Source organism: Petaurus breviceps, unplaced genomic scaffold (genome assembly GCF_028583685.1).
Source record: "Petaurus breviceps papuanus isolate PSGF00001 unplaced genomic scaffold, PetGlider_PUasm1.0 90743, whole genome shotgun sequence".
Classification (NCBI taxonomy): domain Eukaryota; kingdom Metazoa; phylum Chordata; class Mammalia; order Diprotodontia; family Petauridae; genus Petaurus; species Petaurus breviceps.
In genome coordinates this window covers 11698240-11716840 of record NW_027187332.1, presented here as the reverse complement: position 1 = coordinate 11716840, position 18601 = coordinate 11698240, and the positions used below count along the sequence as shown (strand labels likewise).

The 18601-nt window shown below is 33.1% G+C and overlaps 1 protein-coding gene across 2 annotated transcripts in view; it reads right to left on the bottom strand.

Annotated features, from left to right (window-relative positions):
• GPC6 (glypican 6) overlaps positions 1 to 18601 on the bottom strand; it is a 1314810-nt gene that overhangs the window by 1246980 nt on the left and 49229 nt on the right. The window contains exon 2 of one of the 2 annotated variants that reach the window (XM_069067330.1): positions 13270 to 13309. The exons of the other annotated variant lie outside the window; for it this stretch is intronic. The gene's annotated coding sequence lies outside the window, so the exon portion shown is untranslated. The remainder of the gene's footprint in view (positions 1 to 13269; positions 13310 to 18601) is intronic. 2 annotated transcript variants of the gene reach the window in all.

Here is an 18601-nt window from a genome sequence, read left to right as displayed (position 1 = left end):
CCCTGCCTTTACTCTACCATCTTGTACTCCACCCTCCTTTCAATGAGTCAAAGGGAAATGGCCCACAAAAAAATCACAAGTAAAAAATAAATCTCACACTCATGCCCACATGGGGATGAGTGTGAGATTAGCTCTATCTCACTAACACATTTTGTTTAATTCATTAGTAATGGAGACAATTAAAATAATTATTCAAATTCTATTTGGAAGAAATATGCTGGGCAAATAGGGAATCTATTCATTTTGATGCTATTACATAAAGGGCTAAAAAATCACAATGGACATAATTTTACTATCATTCTTTCTATTATTTCATTTTTAGAGAGGGCACACTGTTAAGTCATAAGTCCTATTGATTTAAAACCATGTTATCACTTTGCCTATGTAAGCCTTGGGTTATGTGCCCTATCAAGGATATGATTTGAAGATCTAATCTCTCTTGGCTCCCCATATAAGCCTACTAGTTTGTTTCACTAGCAATGATCCTGTTCCCAGGTGCTGATAGGATGCAGCTTGGTGTAACTTGATGTTAATTAATTTATGCAAATCAGTTAGATACCATCCCTGATTAATGTCTGCTCTGCTTTATTAATTCTGAGTGCTTTAAGAGGCTGTTGGACATGTATGATGCAATATCTGCTTAGAGAATAGCTATTCATATGATTAATTTAGAGCCTGAAGAACCATACTTGATCTCCTCTAGTTGACGCTACTAATTACATATAATTTATAACTTTAAAAAAGATGTTTCACCAGAAGTGAAACAGGGCTTTAATGATATTTCTACAAATGACATCACTATGTAAAAGTCCCACAACTAAAGTATCCATCCAGAATGTAATACATACAAAGAAAGCACAGCATGTCCTAAAGGGCTAAACCTAGGAAATTTAAAAAAAGACCTCTGTAAGTTTAAATCTCTCTTATGATACTGGCTACATGACCTTGTTCAAGTCTTTTATCTTCTCTTTTTATACCTCATGTATAAAATGAAGGGGTTGGACCAAATTATCTCTAACCTTTCTTCTAACTCTAAGTTCTCAGGTTATATTAAAATTAAATATAAAATATTTTGAAAAATTCAGATATTCTACAAAGTATTATGATTATACAGCATGATCATTCTTATTCTACTTACTTCAATTGTTACTATACTCTCATTACCATTGTTTTTTTTTTTTTTAGATTGCAAGGTCTTTGAAGGTTGAGGCCAGTTCTAATGCTTTTCTGCAGCTGCTACAATACTTAGCATCATGCTTTGATAATAGGTATGGGCTCAAGAAATGAGAGTTAGCTTAATTATTTTTCTAAATTTAATGTTTATTAGTTTCCTCCACTATTCTATGATTAAAAATAATCTAACATCCTTTTTAAAGATCCTAAAGGGTCCAGCTTGTGGAGTCGATTTGGTGTATAGTTTAAAAAGACACAAAATGCTTAATTACTAATGAATCTATTATTTAAGATGGTGGGGGAGTTGCAGGAGACCATATTCATATGAAATGTAAGGTTCAAAAGAATTAGAGGATTTCGATTACATCATGTAGAACAATCCCTTTATTTTACAGATTAAAAAACTGAGATATAATAGAGGCGATTTCCTTAAGATCCCATGGTTTAATTAAATAAATATTCATTAGCATGTTAAAAACTTTTTTTGTTTTTTTAATTTTATGCAAAAACAATTTTCTATCTTCTGTAGGAAATACAAAGATGAATATTACATCATTATCATCCTCAAAGAATTTATTATCTAGTAGGGGAAATAAACCACATATACAACCCTACAACATTTATAAACACATATATAAAGCACATATACAACCCCACAACAAGGCAATATGGGATAAGCCACATAAGAAAGGTATAAACATATTGCTAGGGTCTTCATAGGAGAGTAGATGTCATCCAGTTATGGCAATTAGGAAAGACATCATTAGGAAGTCCCATAGAGCTTGACATTGAAGTATTGGCAGGATTTTGACAAGTTGAGACATGGTGGTAGATTTTTCAGGTGGAAAAATAACCTAAGAAAAAGTCAATTCAATCCAAGAAGCATTTATTAAACCTGAATTTGTTCAAGTCACTAGGTTAACGACATAGATACAAGGACATAAGGAAAGAAAATAATTAGTTTCTGTTTTTTAGGATCTTACATACTTTAAGAGAGGGGGTGGGGTGAGTAGGTGTAGTAACCACATAATATACACCAATAAGAAAATATGCAATAATAGGAGAGATAGAAGAAAAACACGAATGATGTATGTGTGTGTGTGAGAGAGACAGAGAGACAGAGAGAGACAGAGAGACAGAGACAGAGAGACAGCAAGAGACAGGGAGAGAGAGAACAAGAACTGGCAATTAGGAAGGTCAAGAAAGGCTGCTTCAGCAGGGAGAGATGAGTTGATCTTTGGTTAAAGTTAAAGCATGTAAGAGGAACAGATCAAAAGAAAGTATATCCTAGATATGAAAAACAGCCTGGCAAATGCACAGAGGTAGGAGATGAAGTATTGAGTTCAGTTCAAAGCAAGTAGAACAGTTTGACTGGAATAGAGAGTAAATATAGGGATGTATTATGAAATAACTCAAAAAAGTAGCCTAGAAATAGAAAATGAAGGATTTTAGGTGTCAAGCTGAGGAGTTTAAATTTCATATGGAGTCACTCTAGTTTCATGAGCAGAGGAAGGGCAAGTTCAGACTTATGCTTACTGAGATTATTCTGACATTTTTGTGAAGGGTGGATTGGAAGGAAGAAAGATACAGCAGTGGGACCAATTAAGATGGTACTGCAATAGTGTAGGTAAGAGCTGATAAAGGATGAAACCAGAGTGGCAACTGTGTAAGTGATGTTTTGGATACATAATTGACAAAACTTGACAACTAGCAAGATATAAGAGGAAAGAAGACAAAGTCAAGACAACCCCGAAATTGTTAACCTGAGTAACTAGAAGGATTATATTACCTTCATCAGAAATATGGGAGTTAGAGGAAAAGTTGGGATTAGGGTAGAAGATAATGAATTCTAGTTTGAAAATGTTGAATTAAAGAAGTCTTTAGGATATTCAAGTTATTCTGACTCTCCAGATGAGGAAACTACTGCTCAGAGATTAAATTATTCAGCAGTGGTCACATAGATAAATGTCAGAACTGGGATTTGAACCTAAGTCTTCCTAACAAATCCTACACCCACTGGCTGTAGGTAAAACAAAATCCTATCATACTATTTGTTTATTGACTATTTTAACACATTTTTATTTTGTTAAGTATTTCCCAGTTATATGTAAAAAATAACACTAAAAAAATGTGCTTCAAATTCTCTCCCTCCTGCTTCTCCCCCTACCTTGAGTAGGCAAGCAATTTGATACTGATTAAACATAGGCAATTACTGGTAAGGCTTTAAGTTTACCCTCCATTATAGATAATGCTTGCTCTTGGTTTAAAATAGATACTTCTTATTATTTTAAGAACAATGTCACTTATCCCTATGCTTTCTAGTGTTTTTAATAGGAATGAGAATTTTATTTTTGTCAACCGGTTTTCTCTGCATCTAATAGTATAATAATAAGATTTTTTGTTTTTGTTATTGTCAATTATCTGATAGTTTTACTTATACTCAACCAGCCCTGCATCCCTGGTATAAATTTTACCTAAGTTTAGTGTAGGATTTTTGTCATATATTGTTGTAATTTCCTTGTTAGTATTTTTTTTAACATTTTTGCATCAATATTTATTATGGAAATTAGTCTATAGTTTTCCTTCTGTGTTTTCACTCTCCATGATTTATGTATCAAAACCATATTTTTTTTAACAAAATTAATTTTGTATGAATTTTACCTATTTTTTCAAATTGTTTGTATAGTATCAAAATTAATTGTTCCTTAATATTCGGTAGTATTCACTTTTAAATCCATCTGGTCCTACAGATTCTTTTTTCCTTAGGGAGTTCATTGATAGCTTTCTTATTCTGAGATAAGGTTAATATGAGTATTCTATTTCTACTCCTGTTAATCTCCACTTTATACTTGTATGAATATTCATCCATTTCACTTAGATAATCAGATTTATTTGCATACATTTGGGCAAAATGACTCCTAATAATTTCTTTAATTTCATCTTCATTAGTCATACATTCACCTTTTCATTTTGGATACTATTCATTTCTTTTTCTTCTTTCTTTTTTATTTAATCAAAGTAACCAAGGGTTTATCTGTTTCAAGGCATTTTTAATAAAACCAACCCCTAGTTTTATTTATTAGCTCATTTTTTTGCTTTAATTTTATTCATCTTTCCTTTAATTTCCAGGGTTTCCATTTTGATGTTTAATTTCGCATCTTTAGTTTTTTTAGTTTTTTTTTGTTGTTATTGTTGCATGTTCAATTCACTGATTTGCTCTTTCTTTTATTGACGTGCATGCTTAGAAATATAAAAATTTTCCCTATGTAGTATATTGGCTGCATCCCATAAATCTTGGAATGGTATCTTATCTCTTTAACAAAATTGTTGAATGCTTCTCTGATTTTTTCTTTATCCCACTCATTATTTACTATTAGATTATTTAATTTCTAATTAACTTTTAGAAATTAAATAATCGTTTATTCATCATAGCCCTTTATCAAATGCAAATTTTTTTGCATTTTGGTCTGAAAAGAGTGCATTTAATATTTCTGCTTTTCTGCATTTGGTTTTGAGATTTTCATGCCCTAATACATCATAAATGTTTGTGAAGATGCCATATACAACTGAATAAAAGGCATACTTCTTTATATTTCCATTCAGTTTTCTACAGATATCTATCATATCTAGGTTTTCTAAGATTCTATTCATTTCCATGACTTCTTTCTTATTTATTTTATGATAAAATTTATCTAGCTCTGAAAGAGGAAAGTTTAAGTCTTCTACCAGTATGGTTTTACTGTTCATTTCCTCCAGTGGTTCATTACTTTCTTGAAGACTTTATATGGCATGCCATTTAGTGTATATATGTTCACTATTCATATTAACTTCATTATCTGTGGTTCTTTTTGCAAGATGTAATTTCCTTTATTCACTTGGATCCATTTTTCCTTTTGCTTTTCCTGAGATCATGATTGCTACCTCTCCCTTTTTTACTTCAGCTGAAACTTAATAGATTCTGCTCCAGGAATTTATTTTTAGTTCTTTGTGTGTTCAACTGTTTCAAGTGTGTTTTCTGTAAACAACATATTGTTGGATTTTGGTTTCTAATTCATTCTGCTGTTTCTATTTTGTGGGTGAGTTCATCCCATTCACATTCACAGTTATGATCACTAATTGTGCATTTCCCTCCAACCTATTTTCTTCAATTAATCTCTGTCTCTGTCTGTCTCTGTCTCTCTGTCTGTCTCTCTGTCTCTTTCTCTCTCTGTCTCTCTCCCTCTCCTGTCCCTTCTCTAAAGTCTGTTTTGCTTCTTACAACTGCCTTGCTTTATCTGTCATCACTTTTTATCACCCCTTCTTTTCATTACCCTCTTCCTCTCCTAGTTCCCTATTAAGCTAGATTAATATTATCAATCGAGTATGCGTCTATTTTTCCCTCTTTGAACCAATTTAGATGTGTGAAGCTGAAGCATTGCCTGCCCAAATTATCAAGATCTTGCGTGGCTGTAAGTAACAGAGTACCATGATTCTGAAGCATTAAAGTTGTGAGTGATCCAAAGGGCAAGAATAATGGAGAATCACAAGGAAAGTATGAGTAGGCTGGAACATATTACTAGTAGGCAACTGTTCAGGAGAAGCAGCATAAAGTCTGCCATCAGAGAGATGTATCATTGGAGAAGGCTATAGACCAGTCATAGAGAAACTAAAGGTTAACTGATGAACCAACCATGGGCTTCAATAGTATCCAACCATATCAAGAGATACATAAAGAAGGCCCACAGCACACTGGGTGGACCCCTTGGTTAAAGTTTGAAAGAACAGGGTATGGAGAAGAATTCCGCATCATATAGTTTAGACAGATAACACACTTAAACCATAGGATGGAGTGTCTTGATAGACAAAATTACGGATCAATAAAAGCACAGAAGTACTTCTTAGACCCCAGTGATTTTAGGAAGCTTAAGTGGGTGAACCCTGTATACATTTGTGATTAAAATGCTTTGAAAAATGTTTTCTGTATTTACTAAAGAAAATAGAATCATGGTAATTACATACTTTTAAAAAGTTTAATTACACATTTTCAGTAGTCATTTTGAGAAAATTAAATGTAGACAAAGGGATTAATTTCTACTATATGGATGTTCATACATTTTGTATAAGTTGTATTATTTATTCACAAAACTATAATACATTTGCTTGACCATGCATTAGTGTACATGTTTAGAATATATTTATGAATAAAAATACCTTTATTGAATATTTGTGAGAAAATGTGTGGTGCTAATATGTTTAATTTGTGTTGTTTTTAGTATTTCCTGAAAAAATATAAGCAATATATTGTGAAATTATCATTTTATAACTAATTGTTTTATCTTTAACCTCTGAGTCATCAATGAGCTAATTGTTTCTATTTCCTAAATCATTAGCATCTTCCCTTGCCCTCACACTGTACCACTAATTCTTAAATGTTATCTTCTACTGTGGTTCTTAAGCAAGGATGTCGCTTTAATATTTTATCAATTGGCACCAAATAATTACTATAAGAATGGAGGTTGTATGTGAAAATATCTTAATGTTGCTTTCTGCATTTTCAGGACACAAGTGCACACTGTACAGGGCATGCAGTAGCCACTTTATGAGACCATATATTGATGAAATAACCAAATAAGTTTATTCAAAGATCTTCCTCAGATGAATTTTCCAGGATCATCTTCCTGTTAACGATGTATGGGCAGGATAGCCTCACCATTGCATTTTGATGATACATTTTGCTTTCTAATTATTTGTTATTATAATAAAAACCAGAGATGTATAATGATAAGTTGGATAGAGAACTGGTTTTAGAACTATTAGGGCTTATATTCTAGTCCCACCTCTGAAACATTTACCCCACGACAACCTGGACAAATTATAACCAGGTACTTTTCAAAGACTGTTAGTTGCTGATAAGGTGTCAACCTGCATTTGTAGAGGGCATTTCTCATGAGGAGTTCCCTATACATATATGTGTATATTTCCAACTATATGATTAAGTGATCAACTCCCTAAGACAATGAGATATTTTCATAATAGTAAGTAGAATTATTTTATGTACAGTATTATGATTTATCAAGGTAACAGGAAGCCAAAATGATATATCATTGTCCTATGTTGCCTTGGAAGTTAACTTCATTTATGAAAGAGCATAGAATTTTAGGTCTAGAAGGAAAATTGTAAATCTAATCCAAATCTCTCATTTTTATATCTGAAGAAACCAAAATTATCCACTGTAGTAGCAGAACTAGGAATAGAACTCAGATCTCCTAACTCAGACTTTTCTTTTACCCGCAACATCACAAGACAGTGATTTGTGCAGCATTTTTCTTAGCAGCAAAAGACCGAGATGCTATTATATTAAGAACAGTAAAAAAATCTAATTAGTTTTCTCTCTTCCATCCACGTTTATGAAAAAATATAAGTATATGTATTTTTATATACATACATATGTATATAAATATGCACATATACAAATGGTAATATAGTATATGTCAGCAGTGTATATCCAGAAAGATTACAGTATTATCTCTTATGTGCCAAGCATTAAAAATATTATCTTCACCATCATGTTAATTCATGTATTTTTACTGGATTTCAACACAGTTGCCATATCTTGTATCCTCAGTTCTCCTGTTGGTTTAAATAAGCCACAAGGGAGAACTTCTTATTGGGGGTGAACATTTAGATGATGTGACAAATTTGCACTCAATCCTGGTAAGGTCAGCAAATGGTTATGCATGATTACTTTCAGCCTCATTACATTCACTTTCCTCAATTTAAAGATGAGTCCAGATCTAACTGTATGAAACACATTCAAAAAATATCACCTATCAAATGAAAAAATTCTAATAGAATATTCAGCTTCCTGTTAAGCACACAGCCAGGCTGTGACACTGTTAATGGGACATGTCTCTTTGGTTTGTGAGCCCATATAACATGGGTTACAATGGAGGGGAAAAAAGAGTCACATTCCCTTGAAATATCTCTCTTGAATGAACAATGAAAAAGGCACTGGCTCCAGAGAATATAAAAGGGGCATCAACACTTATTTTCAGACATTGAACCTCACCTTTTGATCCTAAAAAAATGAAAGGAGTACCTGTGCACAAATCTTTCAATATAGATTGGAACTCCTATGAATAGAGAGGACATCCTGCAAAGCAACTCAATAAAATTTGTATTAATATGAGTGTATGGCATGGCAACCTAAATTAAAGGTCTAAATTAGGCATGGACATTCTGCAGGCCCAGGGTCTTTTTCCCATTATTCTGTTTTGATGATTCTGAGAGCAAAAATATGCATATATAGTTTTAGTTCAGCATAGATCTCCACACTGCCCTCCACAAAAAAGAGAAAAGAATTAGCATTCTACCTGATGCTGCTTTTCTTTATATTTGGGTTTCTGCTTTTTTCTTCATATTGAAAAATACATTTAAAGAAGCCATTCTTTTCCAGATTTACAATAGCACCTCACATGTAAATAGTGGTTTACAGGGGCTTTTTTAGTTTTAAGTAATTTTATTTTTTACTGTGAACTTAGCAATCATCAACACAAACATTCATTTCAATATACAAATAACTAGGAAGACCATTGTATAAGAAATGAAGAACATTGTCATGTAGTTTTTCTTTTAAGAAGTATACATAATGGGGCGGCTAGGTGGTGCAGTGAATAAAGCACCAGCCCTGGAGTCAGGAGGACCTGAGTACAAATCCAGCCTCAGACACTTAACACAAAACTAGCCATTTGACCTTGCACAAATCACTTACCCCGATTGCCCTAGCTTCCCCCCCTCCAAAAAGGCAAAAAAAGTATGCATAATATATATGCATATTATCAATCTTCATATATTTAAGTACATATATGTTACTTAATAAAACTGCTTTATTTGATTATGTCCCATTCCCTACTTCAGCAAAGTAATTTAACAGATAGACTTCAGTCACTCTCAGTTTTTCAAAGCATATTCATGTGCCTATTTCATTTAACCCTAAGAATAAGCCTCTGAAATAAATAAAAAGCAGATATTACTTATGCTTTCCATATTATAAAGCAGAAAACAGAGGTCAACAGAAGAAAAGTGATTTGCCACAGGTCAGGAAGTTTGTAAATGTCAGAGGGAGCACCAGGGCCCAAATTTTCTGAATTCTTCTATAAGATTCCACTGCGACAACTTTTACATTCCTAAATGATGTTTGATGACTTCACTATTGAAGCATTTAATGATAAAATTATATTTAAGCTTTAAAGGAACTATAAAATCACATTTTTATGGAATTATTAAAATTCAGTTGTTATATCTGCATAGAGACATCTGTAACTACAAAGACTGATAGTCTTTTTTGAACAGTAGTAAGTGTTTTCAAAGAAAATTAAATCTATTATAGTCAGATAGTGAATAGTCATCCTGTTTCGCATTTCAGGCTATACACAGTTAATTCTGTTTGGCCAGAGCTTGTAATAAATAATAACTAACATTAATATTGCACTTTGAGGTTTACAAAGAACTTTACATATATCACCTCATTTGATACTCACAACAATCCTACTAGGTAGGTGCTATTATTATAATTTCCATTTTTCAGAGGAGGAAATTGAGGCTAAGAGAGGCTAAGTGACTGATCCAGTGATTTTAGAATGCTTTCTGCAGCAGGATTCAAACCCAGATCTTTTTTAACTCCAAGTTCAGTGTTTCTATCCCTTACACTGTAGCCACGTAACACTGTAGTTATAAATAAATATATACATAATTAAAGAAAAATTATGTTTGATCATCACTAACCTTAAGTACTTTGCATGGTTTAAAACAAAATACTCCATTAGAACTGCCTCTTGACAACAATCAATTGCCTTAATCTGTTCTATATTTTGCTCCAGTTGTCCACATTCAACAATATCCTTCTGAGTTTTTAGACACTTATATGGTGACACAGTTTGGAAATTCTAATGTAGTTGATGATTACCCTTTAATTTATTCTACATCTTTCTGAAGTAAAGGATTCATTTTTTAAGGACAGGTTTTTATGAGTTATAAAAATAAGATTACATTACTAAGTACCACACAGCTATCCATTCAGAACTACTATGGAAAGCTCAAACTGTTGTATTAAAGGACAGACTTTGGCCAAATGCCTCATTGTAGGAGGACCATTGTTGACTAGCCACTGGTAGTTTTTAATAGGTTTCTTTCCTACAAATTAATTAGAAGGATTTATATATATATATATATATATATATATATATATATATATATATATAAGAACTAAGGTCATAAATATTTCAGTGATCAGAGTTTTCTTTTTAATAAGCAGACTTAGTCTTACTTTAAGCTGTATTTTTATCTTCTTTTCGATCAGTATTAAGTGTTTTTGAGAAGAAAAAAAATTCATCATAGTCAGATATAAATTGCCAGATTAGGACTCTTGATTAGCAAAAAGATTAGGGAAAATGTTAATATTAATTAAATCTATCTAGATTGATTAATGCAATTCATTATTCTTTCATCTTCTGGACAGAGTTGTTAAATTGAAGTTAACAGGATACTACTGCTACTAGCTGGTTATATCATCACATTATTCTAGGCATAAAAATGATACATTGGAAACTGATAATTTCAGATGACACTTTGATTTCAAAGCTGCCTTCTCCTTACTAACACTCCTTACACAATCTTCACACTTTGGGAATTTTAGAGTGGACTGGGGTAAAGTGTGTTTCTCTAGGGATAGCACACACACGTGTGTGTGTGTGTGTGTGTGTGTGTATTATTTATAAAGGTATCATTCAAAGGACTGAATGTGTAATGGAAATATGAATCTTAAAAGCAGGAATATAAGCATCTCAGAATAAGTAATAATCAAATGAATTTCACTGTCTGAGAACATTTTACACATTTGCATTTCATATTAATATTAATGAAATTCAATAATACTGCTTAAATGTCAAACCAAAAGGCAATCCTCTAATAATACTAGTAATTCATTGTGATAATCTACATATCTAGTTGTTTGTCATGGGAAATGGTACTACCAACATTTGTGGGACTTAAGTTTGATATAAACCCTAATTTGGGGAGTATTTAGACTATTTCAAGAAGCATGGTTCTGAAAAAATTGAATAGATTTTAAACTCTTGAAGAACAAACAGTTTTTATAAATGAGCATCTTAATTGGTTCTATAAACTAATCAAATACAGACTCTTTCCTTTGCAATAAATATAGACCAAAAAGTAAGGGGAAATATTATTGGCAAAATATTTTGTGGACTTTATTAAATCTCCTAATATTTAAAAAGTTTGATATTTCTCATAAATTAAAACTGTGCCTCATCCCTAATTACCAGCAAAAGTGACCTTTCTCTTTCTGGCTGTTTTTCTTTTAATATTGTGAAGAGATATTAATGTACTCCAAATTACAAAGAGAGCATGACTACTCAACCCTGGATCACAATTTCCTCCTTCTCTTAGAAGCAATGTAGTTTAATGAAAAAATCTTAGAACTTTGAGTTAAAAGACTTGAAGCTGAGTCCATGTATTGCTTTTTTTACTGACATTGCCCTAAGTAAATCATTTAGTCTCCTGAACTTTAGTTTCCTCATCTGTGTCCAAGTTTAATGTTTATAAAACTTTTCATATACTGGTTGTGAAATTCAAATGAGAGTATGAAAAAATGATTTGTGAAACTGCTAATCACCATTTAAATAAATGACTTTTTTCATGTGAACTGTTCACATTAAAGTACTTTCCCCCTTTCTCCTCCAGGTCCCTAGTGTTAAAATCTATATTTTGCTCAGGACAAGTATTCAGAATACTTTGCCAGAGTGTTTTTCTATGGAATAAGAATTCCCAGATTAGAAACTACATTCATAATAACAGCTAGCAATTATATAATATATAGTTATGTATAATATAAGTAATTACATAATCTATAATATATTTATATAGTAACTAGCATTTATACTTTAAGGTTTGCATAGCGCTTTATAAATATTATCTCACTACTGTGCTATAAAAATGATAATCAGGCAGATTTCTGAAAAACCTGGAAAGACTTAAATGCGCCAATGCTAAGTGAGCAAAACCAGAACATTGTACACAGTATCAGCAACATTGTACAATGATCAACTATGGTTTACCTACTTCTTTTCAGGACTACAATGATCCAACACAAGTCCAAAAGATTCATGATTGAAAATGCTATCCACATCTAGAAAAAGGACTTACAGTGACTAAATACAGATCAAAGCATACTATTTTCACTTTAGTTTTTTTCATGGGTTTTTTCCCCTCTGTTCTATTTCTTCTTTACTACATGATTAATATGGTATATGTTTTATATGATTACATGTATATATACATACATATACACATACATATATAGTATATGTATACATTTATGTGTGTGTGCATAAAACCTATATGAAATTGATTATTATCTTAGGGAAGGGGGAGGAGAACAATGGAGGGAGAAAATTTGGAGTTTAAATTTTTAAATAAAAATTAATGTAACAAAAGAAATTGAATTTAGCCTTAAAAATAAATAAATATTATCTCATTTTTTTTCACAATAACCTAGGAAAGCAAGTGTAAAATCCCTATTTTACATATGAGGAAAGGGAGACAAACAAATTTTTTGTGACTGGCTGAATCACACCTAGCATCTGAAGCAGAATTTGAACTCAAGTCTTCTGACTTCAAGTCCAATTTGCCTGCCATGCCACCTAGCTGAACTTTCCCATACTCAATTTATAACATAACAATGGTTTCAATGTGGGTTTAATATTCAGCTGGCAGTTCCACTATATCATCAGTTTACAGAGACCGGTATTATGCAGTAGAAGCAATATGACTCATTTAGGGATGCCCTTGTTTCAAGATCCACCTGATTTCTTAATCCAAACTTTCTAAGCCTATATCCTCTCTTCTGTTTCCTGAGACTGCTTTTTTCCTGCTCCTATTCACAGCTCATGACAGACTTCTCTTTCCATAGCCCCCTACTTCTTCAATTATTCTTACAGAGACTTTCCCTTCAGGCACTCTCATTCCTTTTCCATGGCCAACATCCCACTCTTCCTCAAATACATGGAGAAAATGTACCAATGACAAAATGGCACTTACCACTTTTGTTTCATAACATATGTGGACATTGAAAGCACATCTGTAGCAGCAAAGCAAAGAGAAGGATAGAGATGTGAGTCACAATCAACCCTTCTTAACTACACTTCAATCATCAGCTAAAATCTAATGAGAAAGTACATAACCAAATTAGACTAGGCAGGATAATTTGCCCAGCCCAATGCTTTGATGCATATCCATTACACAAAGCTTCATGATGATAAAAGCACTAGTTCTGTTACTTCGTGGTGTATGATGACCCCTAGTGAACTGCTTACCACTTATCTTTTTTTTTTCTCCTTGATCCCACCTTGGCATACAGATCTAGCCTCTCAGAGATGGGATCATAAGCAATAAAGACTGAGAACTGAGAAATCATGCTTGGGACATTTGGTTTCAGTGTGTTAGTATTAATTAGAAGCATTTATGGGGGAAGGGGAGTGTGCTGGTCAATAATATGGCCTTATAATCTAAAGGAATACAAGGGAATATTTCTATGGCACACACTTATAGTAGCAGGAGACTGGGACTCAATCCCAAGTGAAAACATCTAACATGTTGAGAACATGAAGGCAAAAGTCACACGTTGAAGTCACACTGGCTGCAACAGCCAGTGTCAAAAGCAAGAAGGTATAAAAGAAATATTATCAATTGATGAATATGTATTTATTAAACTCCTACAATGTGTCAGGCTCTATGTTAGATGTTGGGAATAGAAAGGCAAAAACTTAATTGTCTCTGCCCTCAAGTATAGAATCCCCTTTGGCCACTGGACTGGTCAAATTATTCTGCTAGTCTAATTAGGTTATGTACTTTCATACTGACCTTAGTTCTCATGAAACCCCAGGTAATGACTAAAGTGTAGCTAAGGGTAGATTATGACTCGCACCTCTATATGGAGGTTCTGATATGGGGGTGAGAGGAACAGAGAAGAGAAAATGCAGATATATTGGTATATATAAAACCTACAAAAAGCAAATATAGTATAACCTCAGAGGGGAAGGCATTAATAGTTGGAGTAGGCCAGAAAAGCCTCATGTAGAAGTTCATATTTTGAATTGAGTCCTGAAGGAAATCAGGGACTCCAAGTGATATAGCTGACGAAAGAGAGAGAAGAATTCAGGCATGGGGAACAGCCCACATAAGGCATCAATAGAGAAGACAAAAGTGTAATATGTGGAGGACAAAAGTGGGATAGTGTGACTGGACCAAAGGGAACATGGAAGTGCTAATTTATAAGAAAACCGAAAATATAGGAGGGGGTTATGGACGACTTTAAATGTCATCGTAACATATTTTATACTAACAGTAATAGGGAACCCCTGAGCTAAACTGATCCTCGGATGGCAGGTTGTTTTTTTTTTTCTACGAAAGTAGACATGATCAGATCTAAACTTTAAGAAAATCACCTTGGTGGCTATGTCAAGGATAGATTGAACTGGGGCGAGAGTAGGGATAGGAGGACTAACAAGGAGGCTCTGAGCATAGATTTAATAGTGCTAGTTAAGTGGTGAAGTGGATAGAGAGCCAGACCTGAAGTCAGACAGACTTGCATTCAAATCCAGCCTTAAACATTTACTAGCTGTGTGACCCTAGGCAAGTTACTTAATCTCTGCTGGTCTCAATTTCTTCATCTGTAAAATCAGGATAATAATAGCACCTACCTTTCAGGGCTGTTGTGAGCATGAAAATGAGATAATAATTATAAAGAACTCAGCATAATTTCTGGGACATAGTAGGTGCTATATAAACATTAGTAATTACTGTTATTTTATTGGCAGTATTATTATAAAATATAATCTATTGCATTCTAGTTCTTTGGAAACTGCAAAATCATGTGTCAAATATATAATTCTCTGATAGTCATAATGTTTAATAAAGACTTATACTAAAATTGTCCAGTGTAGAGACCCTAGAGTCTGAAAGTCTACAGCAATGGAACACAAATCCTGGGAAATTTTAACCAAGATAGAATATGGGCCTAGCAATACTGTCATCCAAATGTCAGGCTAATTTATATGGGGGAGGTTCTTCACAAAAAAGTTTTGCCACGAGTCCGTAAAGAGATTTTTGGCCAAGGAAACTTATGAAATCATTTGCTGAGATATAGAAAGGTCACAGTCTACAGTGATGGAGTGAATACCCACAGTGAGCCAATCCCAGAGTTTTCGAAGCATGCAAATATGTTTTATAAATCATAGTGCCAGGCATAATTACAGCTTACTATGCTACAGGTAGAAATGTATTTTTCTTTTACCGAGCATTATTAAATGAACTGGAAACATTTATTATTTTAAAAGAATTGTACATAAGGTAAGGGCAACTAGATGATGCAGTAGATAAGAGTGCTGGGCCTGGTGTGAGGAAATCACCTCTTCGTTAATTCAAATCTGGCTTTGGACACTAGCTCTGTGACCCTGGACATGTCACTTCACCTCCGTTTCAATCTCTAAAATGAGCTGTAGAAGGAAATGGCAAACCACTACAGCATCTCAGCCATAAAAACCCCACATGGGAATCAGGCATGATTGAAAAAAATGACTGAACAACTAAGGCAAGGGTCAAACTGGACAAGGATTAAGACAAGGGTGATATTATAAATCTATAATGTGAAGTCATTCATCTCCATTTTTAAAAAGCTACATTTTTATATAAGGTTAGTTCAAAGAAGCACCCATTTATATGGTGAATCTCCTAAAAAGAAACATCTTTTCCTACTTATAACTTAATTGTTCAGATAATTACTTCCATTCTCAACCTCAGTCTTTTGTATAGATATGTTTTCAGTTGCAATTCTCAAAGCTATTATAATAAATATTATTTAAAAAAACACAAGAGAGTTCTTTCACTGGCAGGAAGGAACAGGGGGAACATGGAATTTAATAGCCTGATGCTTTGAAAAGAATACCAAGTTCTTTAAGGCATTAAAAATGGTTATAGTTTATAAAGTGCCCCTCTATAAATGAATGTGAGGGCCTGTGCATTTATATAGAATTGCTGTAATATTTAAAGAATTTAAGTCAAAATTTCACTACCATGTCAGTAATACATTTTTTAAAACCGTTTTCTCCTTAAAATTGTATATTCATTCATTAAATGGCTTGGGAGTTAGAATCCTATCAATCCAAAGAATTTTAAGAATAATGTTATTAATGCCTTGCTACAAAGTACTACACTGATGCTATGTATAATAGGTTTATTAAAAATATTCCAATATATGAAATATGAAATAACATAAAATATTTTTCTATTACCCGAACAGGATGACAAATGTATAAGCTTAAAGAATATCAAATGACTGCAATATACATATTAAAGAATATCATTTGTTGAGACATTTCTGCTCATTAGTCCAAAGAAAACTATTAAATATTCTCTCTCGCTCAGACAAAATAGCTAACTAGTAGTATAAATCTTCATAAGATTCGAAAAGAACTTAAAGGGCATAATAAACCTTATTTGTAAGACATACACGTCATTTGGAAATTGGCTTAGTTTGGGTGTCCAATTAAAATCATTGCTGACTTCACTGTGGCTATACCCAGAGGGATTTTTCTCCTTCTGATATTTCAATTCAATGGGCCAACTATTTCTTCCATTGTAAAGTTATGTGCTTTTAAAATAAAATTTCATTTCATTGATTAAATAAATCCCATACTATAAATTTTAATTTGACACAAATTAGAAAAACTAAATTTGATGACCTCCAAGGCTGAGATAAAACACAAATTAAGTGGATAGGATATTTGCTCTCATAGAAGCCACACAGAATTAATATGAAATAAAACTCAATTATACACATAGGGTTTAGCCACAACTAATTCTAAAGTATGAATGTAAAAGCCTTTAACAACTTGGACCTAACCTATCTTTCTAGCTTCAGTGAATATCACTCCCCTTTTCTGCATTCTGTGATCCTGCCAAACTGCCTTTTAATCTATTCCTTCCATAGGACATTCTAAAATCTATCACCATATCTTTGCACTAGCTGTCCCCCAAGTCTCCCTCACAAAATCCCTTTCTCCCTTCAAGGCAGTTTAAGCACCACCTTCTACATGATGCCCTTCTTGATTCTCCCAACTGTTAGTGTCCTTATTCCTAAACTATTTTTCTTCATTCATTCTCAATCATATCTGATTCTTCATAAGCCCTTTTAGAATTTTCTTATATATGGAAATATGTGTTACTATATCTGTCATTCAATAAACATTTATGAAATACCAACTATATGTCAGGGACTGTGTTACACACTGAGGATACACATAAAGACAGAGGCAGACCCTGTCTTTAAGGAGCTCAAAAGCTTACAAAGTTAATATAGGGGTGTGTGTGTGTATGTATGTATATATATATATGTGTGTGTGTGTGTCTGTATATGTATATATATATATCTGTGCATGTGTGTGCACATGTACATAGCATGTAAATATGTGTATATACATGTATATAGTATTCTACAAATACAAAATGACTGTATGTGTATATATACACACATATGTATGTGTACAGTGAATGGAACATAGTAGGTGCTTAATAAATGGTAATGGATTTTTTTAAATTTATTGATATGCCTCTCCAATCTACCCCTTTGGAAGGCTACCATCACACTCTATTAGTTGATTAATGCTAAGGAAATGCAAACTCTTTTTTATTGTTAACATAAACAAAAAACTACTAGGAAAATATACCTCCTAAAGGAAAACCAGATACATAAAATGCATTCTAAAACCAGCTAGAAATTATTTTTGATTTATCTGCAGTTTTTTGAATTATCTACCCCACTGCTTCCTACTCCCCTGCCATTGATGAACATCAACTATAAGGATCTTATATAATTTTCCACATTCTCTGCAAATGGATACCTTTGTCCAGAGACTGCATTCTCATATACATATATATACACACACACACACACACACACACACACATATATATACACACACGTACATACATATATATGTGTATGAGTGTGGACACACATGTATGTGTGCATATGTATAAGCATATGTATATATTCTCATATATATGATTTTTTAAAAAATTCTTCTTTAAATGATCGAAATAAGAATCTCAGAATTGCAAAAAAAGAAGAAAATTAATTCAAGCAGCAAACATAATTCAATACATATCAGGAAAAGGGGCGGCTAGGTGGTACAGTGAATAGAGCACCGGCCCTGGAGTCAGGAGGACCTGAGTTCAAATCCGGCCTCAGACACTTGACACACTTACTAGCCGTGTGACTTTGGGAAAGTCACTTAACCCCAACTGCCCTCCAAAAAGATACACACACACACACACACACACACACACACACACACACACACACACACACACA